This window comes from Durio zibethinus, chromosome 16 (assembly GCF_047325235.1).
Source record: "Durio zibethinus cultivar Kanyao isolate XHJ-2024 chromosome 16, ASM4732523v1, whole genome shotgun sequence".
NCBI lineage: Eukaryota > Viridiplantae > Streptophyta > Magnoliopsida > Malvales > Malvaceae > Durio > Durio zibethinus.
Genome location: NC_143177.1, coordinates 17,727,982 through 17,749,552, shown reverse-complemented (window position 1 = coordinate 17,749,552; position 21,571 = coordinate 17,727,982). Strand labels below are relative to the sequence as shown.

The following is a 21,571-nucleotide window of genomic DNA, read 5'->3' as shown; positions in this document are numbered from 1 at the left end:
ATGGATTACTTTCATTTATTAATTTTATTTCTTTTAATAATATTTTTTAAAATCAATTTTAAATTTAAATTTAAATTTAACTTAATAAATGAATATTTAATGAGTTTAAACAATAATGAGTTTTTTTTTATATATTATGTGTGTTAGATTTAGATAATAAAATTAAAAATTATTTGAGTATTTATTGAATTCAAATATTTTAATAAATAAAAAATTGGGATACCTAAAATTAACATATATCTTATTTGTTGTCATTCATAAAATTCGTAACACAATTTATAAAAGACATGTAATGCAAAGATAATACGATTATTTAAAAGATAAATTTTGGTATTCACTTTATTTTTGTTTAGCTATTATTTGAAGTGAAAGTTTTCTCTAATTGTTTCCGATTAATTTGTACTTTGAAACAACTTATTTATCAAAACATCGAACATATTTTATTAGTGATTGAGGTTGTCTTTTAGTATATCAGATTCAAGGACAAGTCAAAGTGACTTTTTTAATTGATATCTGTTACTAACATAGATGATTAGAAAATGATTGGGCCTACGAAAAAAGACAAGGAGAGAATTATAAAATTAAGTACTTCAAAAAAATATTTATTATTTGATTTTATAATAAAATAATTAATAAAAATATTTATAAGTAAAATTAATAAAAAGTTAAAATTACATCTCAATATTTAAATGTACATATATTTTGATTAAATGTATATGTAACATATAATAATCATTTAAATTTTAAATTAACACCTATTAAACATTAAAGTGATAAAAATAATTTATATTTTTATTAATTTTATATGTTAAATATCTGATTATGATATCAATTAATAAAAATTTATGAGATCACCCTTTTAGTAAATTTTCCGTCAGACAAATGAACCGACGGCCCATATATATGAATCAAAAAGTTATTTATTTATTCCTTTTTTATTTTACTTTTGTTCAAGCTTCTAGTTGACCGTAGGGTTGAAGCAGCAGATAACGCCACCACTCTATTCTCTCTCTTGCAAGCCCCTAACTCTCACTTCATCAAGTCTCAATCTTCTCATTTTTTTTTCTCTTACGATTCTTGTTTTTCTTCTAAAATTTTCTAATTTTCTTCAACAATGGGAGCTTCGTTGCCTCCGAAGGAAGCTAACCTCTTCAAACTCATTGTCGTAAGGCTTCGATTCTCTTTTCTCTCTCATTTTTCAGTTCGTATCTACGTATTTCTAGTTGGTATTTATACTTGTATTTTGCTTTCTTATTTTTTGTTTATTAAAATCGCACTTCTTTTTTCTTTTTGTTCTTTGCTTGCAAAACCCTAGCTGGATACTGGTCTGTTTGCTTGCTGAGAAAGTCGGTGGATATCAATTATAAATGGAAATTTGGACTAGATAAGCTTGTTTGTCAATTAGGTTTTTGCGTTTGGGCAATTTTTCGTATAAATTAAGTTCATTTTCTTTGTTCTGTTTAGCGATTAAAGCTTAATTAAGTTTATTGCTTTGCTTAATTTAGGTCAATGAATTCGATTTGTTGAAAAGCAACTTTAAAAAATTGAATTTTGCTTTGACCTTTTTTTTTTTTTTTTAAGTAAGGATGCTCGTTGTGCTTTCCTTTTGGTGATAATTCATTTGTATCATCATGGAGAAAATTAGAGAAATGAAAATAAAAGGGTTTGGTGACTCTTCCTACTTTAGTAATTTCTCTTGTATGTTGCCAACTTTTTAAAATAGGAATTTTGTTGGTTCCTAATGGGAAACAATTGTGGCATTTTGGCTTTGATGCACATAAGCATTCAAGACAATAACAAACTTTGTGAAACAATCTATTTAAGAATTTGATAAATTGACTGGGACAATTTTTAATGTAATTGTAGGCTTTGCTGGTTAAACTTGAATATTTATATATTTTAAGAACTTGTTCGTATTAGATATAGAATAGCAACATTTGGATGTTTTCCACACGCTATTGAGAGTTTTCCCCCCTTCCCTCTTATTTCTTCTAATTTATAGTGAAAACTAGAGTTTTGACGGGTGAATTCTTTCTCTATTTTAACTTCTATAGTAATGGACTCTTGACACAGTTTTTTTGCCTGATTTTTAAGTAATTAATATTTATCTGTTATTATACTCTAGCTAATTCTCATAACTGAATTTTTATTGCTTTGGAGGTCCATGTGCTATTGCTAAAGCTCTTGTATATTTTATCATTGCAGAAATCATATGAAACTAAACAGTACAAGAAAGGACTGAAGGCTGCAGATGCAATACTGAAAAAGTTTCCTGACCATGGAGGTAGTTTAATTTTAAGCACTTATTTATTTATTTGTTTTTGGCTGAGAGGCACTTATCGTTTAGTGTTTATGTTTGCATGGTTCTTGTAAATGTACCTGTATAAAGATGCAAGAACTCTGAAACAAAAAGAACTTTACACTTTAGAGGAAAAAGGGGCTGTCACTAGATAGTTTATATTGTTATCAAGGTTATTGGTTTCAATAATCCTTACAAGAATGCCTCTAAGTTTGACATGATTGTTTCTGTAGACTGTATGTTCCTTTCTCATGTCTTATGATTGATGTCAATTGCATTTTTGAAAGCACTAGCTGTATGGTGACTAGTCCATGATTTATGATGGTTCTAGAGATAAGTGGAACATTCTAGCAGTATCAGTGTGGAGATATTCTCTATCAACTGAATTTATTGCATTAATTTCGGGTATATAACTACATTTTTAACCTATGCAGTTTGAAATCTGCAATATTTGAATACCTTCTTCATCTTGGTTGGGTTTTGTGAATATTCATTAGTGTGCGGTATTGGTAGAGTGTAGTAGCGTTTTGTTTAATATATCCATCCTTTTAAATATGCAGTTTCCAAGTAATATTTTATACTATCTGGTAACTGTTTGTTTGTTGTGTTTGTATGTTGTCATATGGGCTTTTATTCATTATTGTCAGAAACATTGTCAATGAAGGGGTTAACCTTAAATTGCATGGATCGGAAAACTGAAGCTTATGAGCTTGTTTGGCTAGGTGTAAAGGTTATCTTATTTATTTTCTTTTGGTTGCTATAATGTCAAAGCAGTGTCACTTTTTCCTAACATTGTTTTCATGTTTGTGTCTTACTGTAGAATGATGTAAAAAGTCATGTTTGCTGGCACGTTTATGGTCTCCTGTATCGGTCAGATAGAGAATACAGGGAGGCTATCAAATGCTATCGCAACGCTTTGAGAATAGATCCAGACAACATTGAAATACTACGGGACTTGTCACTCTTGCAGGTATACCTTATTTACTTTCCTTCTCTATGATTTGTACATCTAGACTTAGTGTTAAATCTAAGATGTTTATCTGTTGTATGCTTAATGTTAAGTAAGAACATTTGCTTATCATGGTATTTTTCGAACATTTAAAGGAGTTTCTCTGTGTAAGATTTCTTGTAAGCTTTGTGGTTTGCCTAAAAGATTTTTCAGATTCCATTGTAGAATTTGAGAATCTTAAGTATTAGGGTACTTATAGGCAAGTCAATATTGCAACTAAAATAGTTTGGTGCCAACTTTTGTGCAACTGTAAGTTATGTGGTAGTTGGTAAGGGCAGGTTCATTGTGGTAACTTAATATAACTGGATGAAAACACAAGATCAGCTACATAGTTAGTAGTGAAGTGAAAATAAATTTTATGAAATTTGAAGCTGTTTAGTTGCTTGACGGAATCTACTAGTAGATGGATAGAAAAGGCATAATTATATTAAGATAGTAACAAAAGAGGCGAAGATATATGGCTTAAAACAGAGGAATGGAATTTATGGAGATAACTCAACTAAAAGGGAGAGGCTGTATGAGACCATGAAAAAAATATCTTCTTAAACACTTAGAACATAGATGAGTCAGCTGGTTTTATAACTTTGAAAATTTAGATCATAGTTTTGGTAGAAACAATTTATGGCTTTAGGGGAAGGAAAAGGATATAACAGACATCATCTGATATTCTGGCAGCAGATTAATATGAGAGATGGTTCAGATTTAGTATCTTAATTGAAGGTTTTGTTTTGAGGCACACGCAAAAATAAAACATAAGCAATATAATCAGAAGCAACCAGTCTGATTTGATCCTTTCGTTCTCATTATACTGTAACAAGCAACCACCTTGAATTGATAGTTTCTGGTCTATCGCCACAGATCCTTTTTATCTCTCATTCTACTAGTTCTTTAATGGTTGAAAGTGTTTATAGAATGACAAGTAATATAATCAGAAGCAACCAGTCTGATTTGATCCTTTCATTCTCGTTATCCTGTAAGAATCAACCACCTTGAATTGATACTTTCTGGTCTACCGCCACAGAACCTTTTTCTGTCTCATTCTACTAGTTCCTTAATGGTTGAAGGTTTTAACATTAATGACCTTTGCAATTAGAAAGAGTTTATACTTTCTGGATCAGATCTGGTTCGGTTCTTCTCTTAATTTCATCTGCCCATGTGCCTTACTGCTCCAGAATAGTAAGAAAAGTCGGCGTCTTTGATACTGAAATTGATGATTTTCATTTCTATTATTCTCCCTCGATGCTTTAGCGCTTGCCATATTATGGATTCTTAACTCATTATTTCAGATGATTAAGTCATTTGTTGGCATTAACTTATTTGTGCCCCCCCCTTATTTATGGTTTATATGCCTTGAAAAGTTAAAGGAAAAAGTATGAAGATGATGAGCATTTGTCTTTCTACTAAGATATGAAGTTTGAGAGAAATTTTTTGGATTTGATCATGGTTTTGTATTTTCTCATTGTCATGTTTCAGGTTGTATCAGAAATTATTACATTTATGTTTTATCTTTTGCATTGCAGGCACAAATGCGAGATTTGACAGGATTTGTTGATACAAGACAACAACTTTTGCATTTGAAACCAAATCATTGCATGAACTGGATTGGCTTTGCTGTAGCCCACCATTTAAACTCAAAGTACTTGTCCTTTATTTTGTTCTTAAAAAAATTTGTTCCAATTCTTATGCTAACTTTCACCAATTTCTGTTGACTTTTATTTTGTGAAACATGTTTTAGAGTGTTGTTATTGTTATGTATACTTGAAGGTCCAAATTGAAGGGCCTTTTGGTATTGAAAGTTGAAATATTTGTTGATATAATGAAAGCCTTTCTTTAAATTAAATGCTTAATCAGGACTTAATGTTTCTAATTATATGATCAAATGGGTGCTAACATGGATGAAATTACTGTTGATTTTTAACACGTGGTTCATATTGTTTGTATGACTTCAACTAAACATCCAATAAGATATCAAACTTCTTTTATGACAATATATGGTGGGTGTAGAATGTGTTAAAGATGTTACTAATATGTATAGATAGGTGGGTAGATAGATAGGTACCCTACTATTCTAAGCTGGTTGCACTTGCATATATGAAATTTGGTTGCAAATTAGCCTTTTACAAACAATGCCTAGTTAACCGCAGAGTTATGTTGTTTTTGCTATAGTTTTATATGGAGACAATGATGATGCCATATTTTCATTTGGCTTTATATATGAATGAATTGAAGTTGTTGGCACAACAGTTACGAGGGTTTTTCCTTTTCTGTCCCTGTCTTAGCCGAGTAGTTCTAAGTGAATGAAGTCTTATTAATTTCATTCATCCTTTAGGTATTTATGCTGTATTCCTTTTTTTGGTTGATATTAGTGGTGCAAAAGCAGTTGAAATTTTGGAAGCATTTGAAGGGACATTAGAAGATGATTATCCACCAGATAATGAACGTTGTGAGCATGGTGAAATGCTTTTATATAAGGTATTGGTCATGTACTTCAACTCTTTTTTTTTTGCATGCATATGTATGTGGGATGTGGCTGTAATTTCACATGAGTTGACTTCATTATACAGACATTCAAAATTTTAGAATTTATACTAACATAGAATGGGAGTGACTGATTTGGTGTCACTTGTTAACCAGATGCCAACAGTGTTAGTGAAATTATCCATAAACCAAATAAAGTAATTAAATATACAAAAATTAAAGATTTTTAATGCCTTTACCTTCTTTATAAATGGGGTCCCTTTTTTGAATTAATTCTAATTTTTTTCACATGCAATTAGAAAACCTACCCATTTCTTCTTAACTTCTTTTTTCCTTCTGCTTATTTTATTGCCAAAATCTCATCTACTTTCATGTACATGTTACACCCATTTTTTCTACTTGTGAAGTATGGCTTTTCATGATTCTGTGTGTATGGCTGATAAGTTAAATTAAATCATCTCCAAGTTCACTTTAATCTGAGATGGAGGACTAACTAGTGGCCTATAGTGGTATTTGGCATCTATAAGATATTTAATTCTTGATGTATTCATGTTAGAGAGAAATATGGCTTGTTCACTAATTGTTGGGCCTTCTACCAGTAATCATATCTGTGGTGTTTGTACTTAGCAGCTCTGAATCTTAATAATTGCTAATCTCCAATTATATGTTCTGTGGAACCATTTCGGAATTTTTGTTTCTGACATCTTAATAAGTTAGTCTATCTTTCTTTTTGACTACTCTTTTTTGGTTTAACACCATTAACATGATTCGAAAACAGCTTAACCAATTGGACAAGTACCTATAAGCCTTAGCCCTTGCAGTAGCATTTATTTCTTTAATAATATATTGGCATAGAAATATGCAAAACTACATTCATTATGCATAATGGATGCTGTACATCTAGACTAGTGGTGCCCCCTGCTGCTTTTCTGATGTTTATGAGGGTATGGTATTTTTCTCCAGATCTCTTTGCTAGAGGAATCTGGGTTTCTTGAGAGAGCACTTGAGGAATTGTATAAGAAAGAGCCAAAAATAGTACGTGTCAAATGTATAATACCTGAATACTTTTAACATTAAAAATTTTGTAAGTTTTGAATTTTTGGACATTAAAATTCTAACCAATTCTATTATTCTAGGTTGATAAATTGACTTATAAAGAACAAGAGGTTTCTCTCCTGGTGAAACTTGGATGCCTAGAAGAAGGTGCCAATATTTACAAGGCTTTACTTACCATGAACCCTGACAGTTACAGGTGAGTCTTATGCATTTGGTACTCTTTTGAAACACCTAGTTAAGCTCATTAATAAATCTTTCATAGCAAAGAATATTAGTCAACTCTTTCCTTTTATATAGCACTTCTTGAAGTTATAATTGACTTCTTTTTCTCAATGCCGTGGTGTATTATTATTGTAGGAAATGAAGAGTAATTAATATTCTGAATAGTTTGTGTGTTTAAATATATTTTTGTTGGGCTAATAGGTTTTTCAATTCTTCTTGTAGTAACACCCAAATTCCTTTACCTATGTTAGAACTTTATGAAGGGTTAAAAGAATGGTAGAAATAGTCATTATTTTTTATGCTCTATTTTTGTTGGTGCTTTAAGCTTGAAACTAATCAGTGTGTATCCCTTATGTCACAAATTCAATCGTTTTTTAGTTTTAAATTTTGTTTCTTTAAGCTTTTGCTTATACTTGTGCGTGTTACATTTACACCATGGTATCTTTACATAAAATGAGGTTATTTTTATTTTTTCATTCTTGGGATTGTTTTATATCTCTCTGTCCTGTCAAGCCCTTTGCTTAGCTCTTTTAGTAAAAAGGAGCATTATGCACCACCTCATATATAAATATAATTAAAAGGTAGCAAAGCAACTATGAGCAGAACTGTAATTCTATAATACTATATGTGTCAACAGTCTCTTGGGTGCTTTCTCAGATTGGGAAATGAGGAAAATTCTTTTACAGAACTGTTAACTTATGTCTCTTCACTCAGTATATGCCTATATATCAGCGCAATTTATTGCTATTAGGTCTGATAAACCAGGAGCCAACCAACTTACAATTTTTGTATTTGTATATGTATATTTTTCAGATATTATGAAGGCTTGCAGAAATGCTTTGGCCTGTATTCTGAAAATGCCAAGTATTCCTCTGATGAATTTGATCGATTGGATGCGTTATACAAATCACTTTCACAATAGTACACTTGGTCTTGTGCAGTTAAGGTGATGGATTTATGTTGTGCTTCTGTTTTCATTAGGAATTTATGATGGATGTTATCGATACATTCTGTTTATTGCAAAAACTCCCTAGTTGTGGAATGTGCTAGTCTAAACTGTTTTATTATGTCTTAACTGTTAGTCATATTAATTTCATTTTCTGTTTTGTATCTCTTTTTTTTTTTTTTTTATGAGCTCCAAATGGTACCTTGGGATGTTCTGTTCATTATATTTACTCTGGATTTCTTCTCTGTCTCTCTCTTATTTATGGAATCACATGATGCAAATCCAACGAAAACCTTACTTTTCTGCAGAGCTGTCAAGCTTTCTCCCCTTTTCTAGAGAGAGGAAGGGTGGCTATTTTTACAAATACTCTTGTAGGGATCTTATTTTTCTTGATGGCTTGATAAGATATTATGTGACAAAAATCTAGTGATGTGCTTCTACAACAGACACAATCCATTCAATAGCTTGTGATATTCTTAAATAATCTAGAAATAGATAGTTGTGGTATTATGCTGAAATACTTAATTGATGTCTTGATGTGACAATTGTAAGAACTCTAGGTGGTTAAAATTATGCTTTCATATGCTTCACCCTTAGAGATTTGACAGGGACTTATATTAGAACTTTGTTTTCTCAATTTTTAGAGGATACCTCTTGATTTTCTGCAAGGAGACAAATTTTGTGAAGCAGCATTTAATTACATTAAGCCTCTTCTAACAAAGGTATATACATCCAATGAGATTTTTTTTTTTTTTTTGTGTTAGTTTGACTGGTGTTTTTAGTTTGTCGGGTGAAATAATGATATATTTTCTTGGTGGTCTCAGGGGGTTCCATCTTTATTCTCAGACCTTTCTCCCTTGGATGATCACCCTGGAAAGGTAAGTTTTCTTACTTACATATTCTAAAAATAGAATTAAGTTTCTAAATATTGATTATTCTAAACTGCTTAGCAACTGGTTGGAGCTTGATTTCATTAGGATTGATTGCCTGCTTTGTTGACACTTGCACAGGCAGACATATTGGAACAACTTGTTCTTGAGTTGGAGCATTCAATTAGGACCACTGGCAGATACCCTGATAGCTAGTATATGCTTTAAAACCTTGTGTAATATTTTATTAAGTCTTAAAAGCAAATAAATGTTTTGATTTACTACTCTTTGAGGTAATATAGACTTCCAGCCCTTATGTGATATTCTGGTAAGTCTTAACAGTGTCTAAATGTTTAGATATTGGGTGCGGTCTGAGTGCCTTTTTTTCTTTTACTGCTTATTGTTTGGTGAAGTCCTCCGTCATTTATGTGTTGTTATCTATTAAACAAGTACATAATGGTTGTCCCATATGGTTGCATGTGAAGTTTCTATATGTTTTTGTTTGTATGCTAATACACAAGCACGCATTTGGTATTATGCTGAGTCATTTCTTGCTTGTGTTTCATATTGAGTGCAGGACAGTGAAAGAGCCCCCTTCAACACTTTTATGGATTTTATTCTTTTTGGCTCAGGCGGGTAATCATCAGGTTTCCTCACCCCGTGGGCCATGGCCTTTTCTTCTTTTCTTGCTATAAATGTTTGGTGCTTTCTTTGCATTTGAGTAACTTTGAATTTATTGATGCAGCATTATGATAGAAAAGGCCAATATGATGTTGCTCTTTCAAAAATTAATGAGGCCATAGAGCACACACCAACTGTAATTGATTTATACTCTGTCAAGGTTTGTTCTCGTCTTCAATCTTCAAATTTTTGCATTGGCTTCATCTGCTGGTTTTAGATTTTTGTTAGCTGGATTCTTTTATTTTATTTTTTGATCTTATATTTTGAAATCTTTTTGCCTGGTTTGTCTCACATCTCACAAGGCATAGCAATACCTGAAAATCTTTCTAGATATTTCCTTGTAGTTATCGTTCACTTGTAAGAGGCTTATCACTTTCTATGATACTGACCTTGATTGAATATATTGTTTTGCACTAAATTGTGCAAAGTTGATATACATTCATTTAAAATGCATAGTAGTTTTTCTTTGTGGACCTTAAGTCTTGATGGGCATTGGGCAGGCATATGACCTCCTTTCTTAGGTTTTAGGGTTTTTGGTACATGGCTATTGTTTCTTGATGAACCTTTTTACTATCTTTTGGAGAAGTACTTGGAATTTTCTTGAAGCTGGTTCTATGTGTATGTTATTTACTTCTCTTTGGTGACAGAGTCGGATACTGAAACATGCTGGTGATTTGGTAGCTGCAGCTTCATTGGCAGATGAAGCTAGGTGTATGGATCTCGCAGACCGTTATATAAACAGTGAATCTGTGAAGGGAATGTTGCAGGCTGATCAGGTTCTAAAGCTCCCCCCTTCATCTTTTATCATAGTTAATATTTGTCACTGTAAATTTCTTTCAGTATTACTGTACTGTTCACAAACTTTTTCCACTCTTGAAGGTGGCTTTGGCAGAAAAAACTGCTATTTTGTTCACAAAAGATGGGGACCAGTACAAAAACCTTCATGACATGCAGTGCATGTGGTCTGTTTTTGTTTATTACCTTCGACATGTTGTTGTCTCTAATTATAATTTGGGTGCACCTACCGAGTGTTATCCATCTTTTGAAGGTATGAACTTGCTTCCGGTGAAAGTTACTTTCGACAAGGTGATCTTGGACGGGCCCTGAAGAAATTTTTAGCTGTGGAGAAGCACTATGCTGATATTGCTGAAGATCAATTTGATTTCCATTCTTATTGTTTGCCGAAAATGACACTCTGTGCATATGTTGAAATGCTAAAATTTCAAGATCGGTTGCATTCACATGCTTATTTTCACAAAGCAGCAGCTGGTGCCATCAGGTGAACATTTTTGTTAGGATCTGCAAGCTTTTCAATGATTTGCAACAGACTTATTCCGTTTGGTTGTGGCCTGTACGTGAAAAATGCTATGTAATCTCTGTTGTCTACATTTTTGTTAGGATCTGCAAGCTTTTCAATGATTTGCAACAGACTTATTCCGTTTGGTTGTGGCCTGTACGTGAAAAATGCTATGTAATCTCTGTTGTCTACTTGTCTGGGTGCTTTTAGCTTCTGTCACCTATTGTTGATCAACACATGCATGTGATGCTTCACTTTGGATTAGATTTTCTTTGCCTCCCTCTTTTTCCTTTTGTCTTTTGGGGAATGGGGGATTATTGCATACATATATATTGCATTAATCGTATGTTGCAATGATGTGTTGTCTGAACCTTGCTTTCAAAGCATGAAAAACTTCCTAAAGGTAACTGTTGTTCATTACTTGCCCTTGTACAACCATTCATTTGTTAATTAGACGCTCCCATTATGATAGCCAGTCTAATTCAAGACTCTTCTAGCAGCCCCTCCATTAATAGGGGAGGGGCTATCTGATTCCCTTCCACTACTCTAGTTTTTCCTTGAATCTTGGATGTACGGATTTACAACATTTTTCAAGACAAAACCTCGCTAAGTTTATAATCAAGAAAGTATCAAGATTCCTTTTCTTACATTTGTTTTTGCTAGAGAAAATTTTTCGAGTTATATGAGCAAAACAGAATATAGGGTTCCAAGTTTTTTGTTGATCAAGCAACAACCTGATTTGAACCGGGGAATAAGGGATTTGCAGTCCCTTGCTTTACTGGTTGGCCATGTCACCAAAGGTTAGAAACAAAAAAAATGAATATCCCCTTTTTAGTTATAGATTGGAACCATACCTTCAATTAGTTATAGTATCTCAAGTAAAAAATTAGTATTGTTCTTTTTTTCAATAAAAAAAAATTTCTTAATTTGATTTATATTATATTATAATAATATAACAACAATTATGATTCTATGTAAACCCCATAACAAAAGTTATTACACAGCTATAGTTATCTAATAATGTATTTCATCTATCTAGATATGATGTCCATAGGGAATTAGCAAAAAATTATCATGTTTCAATTTTTCATTGAATAGATTAAAATTAAAGAAAAATAGAATTTTTCATAGAGCACGTTGTGTGTTTTCTCCACTAGAGTTCTATAATGGAATAAAAAAAAGGAAAGAATATAAATAGAAATGCTATATCTGCGCATGTTTAATAAATACAAGCCTCTTTTCGTGCACACTTCAATCATATTCTAAATATTCTACTAAAAAATAAAAAATTAAAAAGTTGGTGAAACGTCTTTCTGCAAATCATTTTTCGAACAATGGAATCTATGGAAAAGTTAAGTTTTAGAAAAATGAACTCTCTCCCTATATATATTTTATGATTATTTTCTCTTTATCTAAATGAATATATAAAATTAGGAATTCATTTTATTTTTCTAGTATTCAATTGGATTGGAATATGTAATATCATAATAATGGTAGCAATGGAATTATTATTATTATTATTATTATTATTATTATTATTTATATTCTATACAAAACTCCGTTCGACTAAATGGCTATCATATTGACTATACTAAGGCCTTTTTTTGTAACTGATAGATTCATAAGTTTTTCTTTAATTCACTTTTACATGGATTATTGAAAATTAAAAGTATATCAAAATGAAATATCTAATAAATTGACTAATTCAAAATTTTCAAATTAACGATTTTTTTTATTCCTGAATATCCAACTCACTAATTAATTCTTTGTAGTGTATTTTATTTTTCTTTGATAAATAAGATAGTAGCCATTAATGTTTTCCTATAATTTTACGTAGACCTTTTTGAGGTAAGTAATCTTTTTTGTGCAATTCCTAATTTGAGGTAAATCTTTGTATCTTATTTGTGAAACTAATTAGTTGAAATTCAATGGACTCTTTGTTTTCTTTTTTCTCCCATTGAAAATTAACTGAGATCCATGAATGAATTTTTTTATCATAAAACAAAATTTTCTCGCTTCTTTTTGAATGTGAATTTTAATAATAAGTAATAATAATACTTGTCATAACGGTTTTGGGACCGTCAGACGTAAAAACGGAGTTTTAAAATCGAGAAAAATAAAAAGGGAGTCGTCACCAATCTTTGTTAGGGTGTGATTGGTCACCAAAAAGTTTATCTTTTTAATAAAACTATAAAAACGAGTTTAAAGTTTATAAAAAAGATAAATTTCGATCTACGAAAAATCAAGTTGGGTCCAGGAGTCGGTTACACGTTGGGAAATATTAGCACCCCCGTAATGTTCATAAATTGGTACCATTTAATTATGCGTTATTTTCGACGTTGAATAAAAATAGTTTTAATTTAAAATTTAACATTAATTCCCTTCATTTAAAAATATTTTTGCTAAAATTTTTATTTAGGAATATTGAGAAAATCTTTAAGTTAAACAATTATCTTAAAATTCTCCAATATCTAGGTAGAATTTGAAATAACTCTTTTCGCTTAAGATTTAACATAACAATCCTTAAAATGAAATAACACTATTTATAGAAAATTGTTAGTAACTCTCCAACATCGAGACAGAGTATCAAGAATTATTTTTTTTGGAATGTTATTTTTATTTTATTGTATAATATCACAAAAATATATTTTTTTGAAAGTATTATTCCCTTTTTTTTACTATAAAATATTTTATCATCGAACAGCAAATTAAAGAGAGAATAATGCAATCGATTATCGATGATAACATGCTAACGTATGTATGCTAATGAATGTCATTTATAATGAAATGCAATTTAAGAGTTTGATTCTTAAGTATAATGAGACCACCCCGACTCTCCAACATCTAGGCAGAGCTTAGGTGCTACTATTTATATTTAAGATCCCAATTTTATTATACATTTATTTATTAATCCTATTATTAATGTGAATTACGAACTCGTGTGAAAAGACTTAACGAAGTAAAATTTCCTAAATACCCCATCCTCTAGGCGATATTCGGGAACAAATTGCTTTAAATAAAAATTTCACACGCGTCCTTAGGATTTTTAAAACTTTGGATTTCAGGGATTTTGGATTTTTGGGAGTTTGGATTTAAGGGATTTTGAAAATTAAAAATTAGTATTTAAGGTTTAAGTAAAACACGAACATCTCTAAAAATCCCTATCATCTAGGCAGACTTTCGGAGCAAGTTCAATTTTTTATAATTTTTGAAAACTAATTAAAAATTTTTTATATTTATTTTTTTATGAAAATTTATTAATAATAATTCCCCAACATTTAGGTCAAATTATTTCTTTAGAAAAATATTTTTATTCCCTCCAACATCTAGGCAGAGAAAATAATAAAAATTATTTATTTTTTTAAAGCATTTTAATATATTTTTAATTATTATTTGTTTTTAATTTTATTATTATTAAAACAATTAAACATTTATTTTAACAAATTTATAAATTTATCATATATTTAAAATAACAAAAATAATAATATAAAAAAAATTCAAAAATTCAAAAATTTTTTTTACCTGAACCGGATCGGTCAACGACCGGTTCGGATGGATCGAAAAGAGATCGGTCGGCTCGCGGTTCAGTAGAACCAGTTGAGGAGCGGTTCGGTCCGGTTTGATTGAACCGGCTCAGAGCTGTTAGAGGAAACGGGTCAGCAGGTCGTTGCGCGGATCCCGGGTCGGATCATGGGGCGTGCGGATCCTCCTGGTCCAGACGTCGTCGTTTTGGCTATTTGTTCCCCTATAAAGGACCCCTATTTTTTTTTTCAGCTCATTCTGTTTGTTTCAGAAAAAAAACGGGGAGAGAGAAAGCTCTGAGGAAGAGCTCCGTCGGCCGCCGGACCACCGCGCCGGCCGCTGCCTGGGTTGGCGCCGGCCGACGCGATCTTTTCAGATCTGGTCTCCTCTTCGCCGAAAACGACCCCGATCGACGTAGATCGGGGTTCTAAGTTTTCTGTTCTTCTTTTTTTTTACTTTTTTTTTATAAAATACTCAAACTAATAACCTTGCTTTTCTTGTTGCAGGTACCTCCTTGGCGCTGGGTTCCTCGCCGAATCGGCGAGGACTGTGTTATTTTTTCGTTTCTGTTTTTCTTTTTTTTTTTTTCGGTTGGTGTAGTTTCTGTTTGGGTATTTTGGGTGTTTGGGAGTGTTTTGAGGGAGGGGTAGCTCGTTTGGTGATTTTTGGTAGGGATGAAGTGAACGGGTTCCTATGCGTTCGAGAGAGATTTCGGAAAAGGAGGGATTCGAGGGAGAGGTTTCAGAAAAGGGAATTTTTAGAGCAAGGTTGAATGGGGATTCCAGCCAGCTTCCTCCTTCTTGAAGGGGAAGTGGCTGGAGATTTTTAAAGGCTTAAATTAGGGGGATCTAGGTGGTTGTAGGGTAGTTGGTTGGTGGCTGTAGGGTGGCTGGTCGGGTAGTTGGTCGGAGGCTGGCGACAGCGGCGCCGTACCAACTCCCTGATTTCTGTCTTATTCTGTTTCTTTTGTTTGTTTTTTTTTTTTTGTTTTGTTTATTAATAATTTTTTTATTAAAAATATTATTATTATTATTAAAACAGTAGACCCGGACAAAATCGGTGTCTACAATACTAGTCATTTTGATATGCACAATGATTTTAAGTTCGTTATGAACTTTATGATTTTTTCAAATAATGTTAATCAATCTGTTTTTCAATTTCATTTGTATAGGAATACAAAAGAGAGTTTTAGAGTTCAAATAAGAGGCTGTTGTTGATTCATTTGTTGTTGATTCATTTGTTGATCTAATTGATATGTATGTGATTAAATTAGTATTATGTATCAGAATGCTATGTAAGACAATCCTTGTGCCCCGTCTCTTTGTTTTATATACCTGATGGACCAAATACATAATATATAGGAAAATGTACCATTAACGAATTTTCAACTGTGGATACATGTCTATCCTTACCATACAGAAACAAATGCTATTAATAAGCCAATTATGTTATATTATAAAGCAGTTTTTTTTTTTTTTTGTGGCTTTACACATACCTTAGTTGCAATAACTCCTCTTGCCCTGGTAGGAGGTCTGAAGTTCAAATGCTCTCCCACAAATTATTAACTATTAAAAGAAGATGCAAATATTTGGATCTGCTTAAAAAATTTGTGTTCAAATGATGCTCAAGTCAAATTTAATTTAACAAGTATTCTAGATTATAGTTTCTGATTTTTATAAGGTTATATACTTGTTTCATACTTAGGATGGTGTTTTACGTTGTACTTAGGGGATTCTTATTATATTATGTCGAGACCTTGTGGTATATGCCAAACAGGATAAAAATTTTGCTTGGTAGTCTCAATTTGCTTTCGTTATATCTTTTGTAAGTTCATATTCTCGTGATGTTATTACTGAAAGGATTAAATGTTCCTTGCAGGCATATTGAAATTTGAGATTGTGGCTTTTTAAATGATAGGAAGGCGGCGCCTGGGATTTCTGTTGGGTTAAGGATGGAGAATTGCATGTTACCGTACCAGAATTTATTTGTTGATTATATAGCTTTTTATATTGATTTATTGATTTGATGGTGAAATGGAATGGGATGATATAGTGACAGGCCATGCAACAATTAAGTAATAGTTTTTGTGATTGATCCATTGTCCCATTTCTATGTTGGTGTTTCTTTCTCTGAAACTCTTGGCTTGAAACTGGTGATTACTTCAATTTTGAACCTTTTCTTTCTGCATTGTGATAATTATTGGATTTTGAAGTGCAAATGCTATCTAAAGTTGTTTGATTCTCCTTTGAACTCACTGGCTGAAGAAGAGGATGACACATCAAAGACTCCTTCTCAGAAAAAGAAAATGAAGAAGCAGAGGAAGGTGGAACGAGCTAAGAAAGTATATCAGCTTGTTTTGGTGATTCTTGGCTAACTCTCTCTTTGATGATTTCATTCTGATGCCGTGTATTATTTTAAGAGGCAGAGGAGAAAAATGAAGAATCAAGTTCTAGTGGCATCTCTAAGTCTGGGAAACGACATGTTAAACCTGTAGATCCTTATCCTTTTGGAGAAAAATTATTGAAGGTTACCTATTATTATCTTTTCCCTGTGCTTTAGATTCCTGATTAAAGTCCTCGTGCTGTAAAAATGTGTTACGCTAATGCCTATTAAGCTAAGACTGTTTAATCTGTATTTTTTTTTTCAGACAGAGTATCCCTTGTCAGAAGCAACGAAGTACTTGAAGTTGCTTCAGAAGAACTCACCTGATTCTTTGGAGACGCACTTACTTTCTGTTGAAGTAAATATGAGAAAGCAGAAGATTTTGCTTGCCTTTCAGGTATTATATTTTCCAAGAATTGAACATGAGATGTGTTTCTTGTTCTTTTTGTGTTTGGTCAACTAGAACTGATATTTAATTGTCAGCTAGTGATTTGTGAGGAAGCCCCTTCTCTTGTTTTCTCCTCTCTTTTTTCACTTTCTGCCTGTGGATATGTTCTTGAAATAACGAAACTGTACCGTTTAACCAAACATCCTTTTCTTATTGCTCTACTCACTCAATGAATTTATGTGTGAATTAGATAGTTTGCACGACATATCTTTGAGTTGTAGAACAATGGTTTTGTGCAGTAGTACTTTTACTATTTCATGAGCTCATATTAGTACGTTTGTCTTGGTTTTATTTTGTTTTCCTGAAGGCTGTAAAGCAACTGCGAAGGCTGTAAAGCAACTGCTAAGGCTGGATGCTGAGAATCCAGATTCACATCGCTGCTTGGTATGTAACATCTGCCCTACCATATTTGTGCACTGCCATGCACAACTGCATTCTTTTCTGTTCTTAGATACAAAGATCATGTAATCTTTACAATGCTTATTTGAATTTAATCTAATGCAGATTAAATTTTTCCATAAATTGGGCTCAATGCCTGCTCCATTAACTGATGCTGAAAAACTTGTTTGGAGTGTCTTAGAAGCTGAGCGTCCATCCATCAGGTTCTCTTTGAAATGGTTTTATGATAGCTATTCCCCCTACTAGAATTTTGTTGTGTTACTGTTACTATTATTATTTTGATCCCTGATGCATTAAATCCCTTTATTTTCTCTTTCTGCAGTCAATTGCAGGAGAAAACTCTTAGTGAGGCGAACAAAGTTTTCCTTGGTAAACATGAAGGTATTACGACCTTTACATAACATGATGCATTTTAGGTTCCTTGAGGTAGGTTGTATAATCATGCAAATTTCACTTTTTGGTTCTGCAGAATCTTTGATGCATATAGTGGCAGTTGCAGAAATGTTATATACCTTGGAGCAGACCAAGAAACTTGAGGCTGTTAAGTAGAGAATTAGTTGGTGGAGGACAAATTGGAATGTGTGAGGAATTTGGAGACCTTATGAAGGTTTGATTTCTACCATCTTAATTTTATTTAAATTTTTTTACTTCAAATAATGCCCGATTTGATTTTTTTCTATTTTTTTCTGATGATAAAATGTGTTCTCGTTATAGACTGTAGATAATGATATTGCTAGTGTAAGCTGTTTTATTATGTCTTAGCTGTTAGTCATATTAATTTGATTTTCTGTTTGGTATTTTTTTTTAATAAGCTCCAAATGGTACCTTGGGATGTTCTGTTCATTATATTTGCTCTGGATTTCTTCTCTCTCTTATTTATAGAATCACATGATGCAAATCCAACGAAAACCTTACTTTTTTGTAGAGCTATCAAGCTTTCTCCCCTTTTCTAGAGAGAGGAGGGGCGGCTATTTTTACAAATACTCTTGTAGGGATCTTGTTTTTCTTGATGGCTTGATAAGAAATTATGTGACAAAAATCTAGTGATGTGGTTCTACAATAGACACAGTCCATTCGATGGCTTGTGATATTCTTAAATAATCTAGAAATAGATAGTTGTGGTATTATGCTGAAATACTTCATTGATGTCTTGATGTGACAATAGTAAGAACTCTAGGTGGTTAAAATTATGCTTTCATATGCTTCACCCCTAGAGAGTTGACATGGTGGCTAATTCTTTTATTAGTGGCTATCTTTATCTCATTCTTTTAGTTAAACTGACTTTCCTATATAAAAACCTTTTGACGATGGGCCAGGTTATGGCATGATTGAAATAAAGTGTCAAACTCTAGAGCTTTTGGAATTTGACTCATGCAGTGAGGATGTATTTAAATTGTTTTCTTCCTGTAACCCACATTTGTTATGTATTCATTCATGAGAATTGTAATTATTGCTGTTACAATGTGCATCATTATTGCCAATAAATGCTACTTCCTTTATGATGTGTGATGAATGTTCTAGGACTTATATTAAAACTTTGTTTTCTCAATTTTTAGAGGATACCACTTGATTTACTGCAAGGAAACAAATTTCGTAAAGCGGCAATTGATTGCATTAAGCCTCTTCTAGCCTTTATATCCAGGTGAGATTTTTTTTTTTTTTTTGTATTAGTTTGACTGGTGTTTTTTAGTTTGACTGGCTATTGTTTCTTGATCTTTTGGAGAAGTTCTTGGAATTTTCTTGAAGCTGGGTCTATGTGTATATTATTTACTTCTCTTTGGTGACAGAGTCGGATACTGAAACATGTTGGTGATTTGGTAGCTGTGGCTTCATTGACAGATGAAGCTAGGTGTATGGATCTTGCAGATCGCTATGTAAACAGTTAATCTGTGAAGCGAATGTTGCAGTCTGATCAGGTTCTAAGGCTTCCCCACTTCATCTTTTGTCATAGTTAATATTTGTCACTAAATTTCTTTCGGTATTATTGTACTGTTCACAAGCTTTTTCTACTTTTGAAGGTGGCTTTGGCAGGAAAAACTGCTGTTTTGTTCACGAAAGATGGGGGCCAGCACAACAACCTTTATGACATGCAGTGCATGTGGTCTGTTTTTGTTTATTACCTTCCACATGTTGTTGTCTCTAATTATAATTTGGGTACACCTACTGAGTGTTATCCATCTTTTGAAGGTATGAACTTGCTTCTGATGAAAGTTACTTTCGACATGGTGATTTTGGACGGGCCCTGGAGAAATTTATAGCTGTGGAGAAGCACTATGCTGATATTACTGAAGATCAATTTGATTTCCATTCTTATTGTTTGCGGAAAATGGCACCACGTGCATATGTTGGAAAGCTAAAATTTGAAGATTGGTTGCATTCACATGCTTATTTTCACAAAGTAGCAGCTGGAGCCATTAGGTGAACATTTTTGTTAGGATCTGCGGCCTTTTCAATGATTTGCAATAGACTTATTCTGTTTGGTTGTGGGCTGTACGTGTAAAATGCTATGCAAGCTCTGTTGTCTACTTGTCTGGGTGCTTTTAGCGTCTGTCACCTATTGTTGATGAACACATGCATGTGATGCTTCCTTTTGGGTTAGATTCCTCTTTGCCTCCCTCCTTTTCCCTTTGTCTTTTGGGGAATGTGGGATTATTGCATACATATATGTTGCATTAATCATATGTTGCAATGATGTGTTGTCTGAACCTTGCTTTCAAAGCATGAAAAACTTCCTAAAGGTAACTGTTGTTCATTACTTACCCTTGTACAACTATTCATTTGTTAATAATTAGACACTCCCATTATGATATCCAATCTAATTGAAGACTCTTCTAGCAGCCCTTCCATTAATAGGAGATGGGATATCATATCAAGATTTCTGATTCCCCTCTCCTACTCTAACTTTTCCTTGAATCCTAGACGTAAGGATTTACAACATTTTTGAAGACAAAACCTTGCTAAGTTTATAGTCAAGAAAGTATCAAGAGTCCTTTTCTTGCACTTGTTTTTGGTAGAGAAAAATTTTTGAGTCATATGAGCAAAGCAGAATATAGGGTTCCAAGTTTTTTGTTGATCAAGCAACAACTTGATTTGAACCGGGGAATAAGGGATTTGCAATCCTCGCCTTACTGGTTAGCCATGTCACCAAAGGTTAGAAACCAAAAAGAATGAGTGTATCCCCTTTATAACTTTAGTTATAGATTGGATCCATACCTTCAATTAGTTATAGTATCTCAAGTAAAAAAATTAGTATTGTTCTTTTTTTCTTTCAATAAAAAAAATTCTTAATTTGATTTATATTATAATGTAATAATATAACAACAATTATGAGTCTAGGTAAACCCCATAACGAAAGTTATTGCACGGCAACAAAAAGTTCAACCCAACAATGAAAAGCAGCTTGAGGTTTTTGTTCTTTTCATCCCTATGTGAAAAATTTTATCTTTACGAGTACCCATTTGCATTTTCATTGATTTATGATTTGGGTGAGTGTTTTTTGATTTCATTTTGTGTCTTTTGTCATCTATTGTCTTGCTTATAAGTACTCCAGTTTAAGGGTACCCATTTGCCTGTATTGCTAGTTCATACATTTGAAGATTTTATCTTGGTTAATGAGGAGGTCAAATAATTTGATAGAATTTCAAGCTGTTGCTATTGGAAATTACCTTCTGCAGATGTTTCGCTCAGAAATCAGATTGATTTAGTTAGATATATGAGGGTTGATTAGGAGACACTGTCTGGTGCAATATAAAAGATTTTGGCTGAGGGGCTCAAATGAGCAAGTTCAAGTCCTGAAAGTAGCCTCATTGTGTAAAAAATGCTGAATCCTAAAGGCTAGGAACATTTTTCAAATGACTCTTCTTGGTTTCTCATCCTTCATTGGCAGGATTGAGGTTGAGTAATGATCCTCTTTATGAGGGAAGATTATACAAAAGGCTGTTTAGAAAGCTTTCTCCAAATTGC

General features: G+C 32.6%; 1 pseudogene across 1 annotated transcript; it reads left to right on the top strand.

Moving 5' to 3' along the window:
• Positions 1 to 957: 957 nt before the first annotated feature.
• LOC149514378 (N-terminal acetyltransferase A complex auxiliary subunit NAA15-like) lies at positions 958 to 20,363 on the top strand (annotated as a pseudogene). Its single transcript, XR_016328617.1, has 28 exons — positions 958 to 1,165; positions 2,206 to 2,284; positions 2,947 to 3,029; positions 3,120 to 3,269; positions 4,829 to 4,944; positions 5,675 to 5,780; positions 6,750 to 6,821; positions 6,923 to 7,038; positions 7,878 to 8,010; positions 8,655 to 8,732; positions 8,835 to 8,888; positions 9,021 to 9,094; positions 9,457 to 9,526; positions 9,625 to 9,720; positions 10,208 to 10,336; positions 10,440 to 10,522; positions 10,609 to 10,839; positions 16,597 to 16,720; positions 16,801 to 16,905; positions 17,027 to 17,158; positions 17,537 to 17,593; positions 17,714 to 17,811; positions 17,931 to 17,989; positions 18,078 to 18,215; positions 19,165 to 19,250; positions 19,396 to 19,524; positions 19,627 to 19,709; positions 19,796 to 20,363. The product of XR_016328617.1 is annotated as an N-terminal acetyltransferase A complex auxiliary subunit NAA15-like (transcript).
• The last annotated feature ends 1,208 nt before the right edge of the window (positions 20,364 to 21,571 follow it).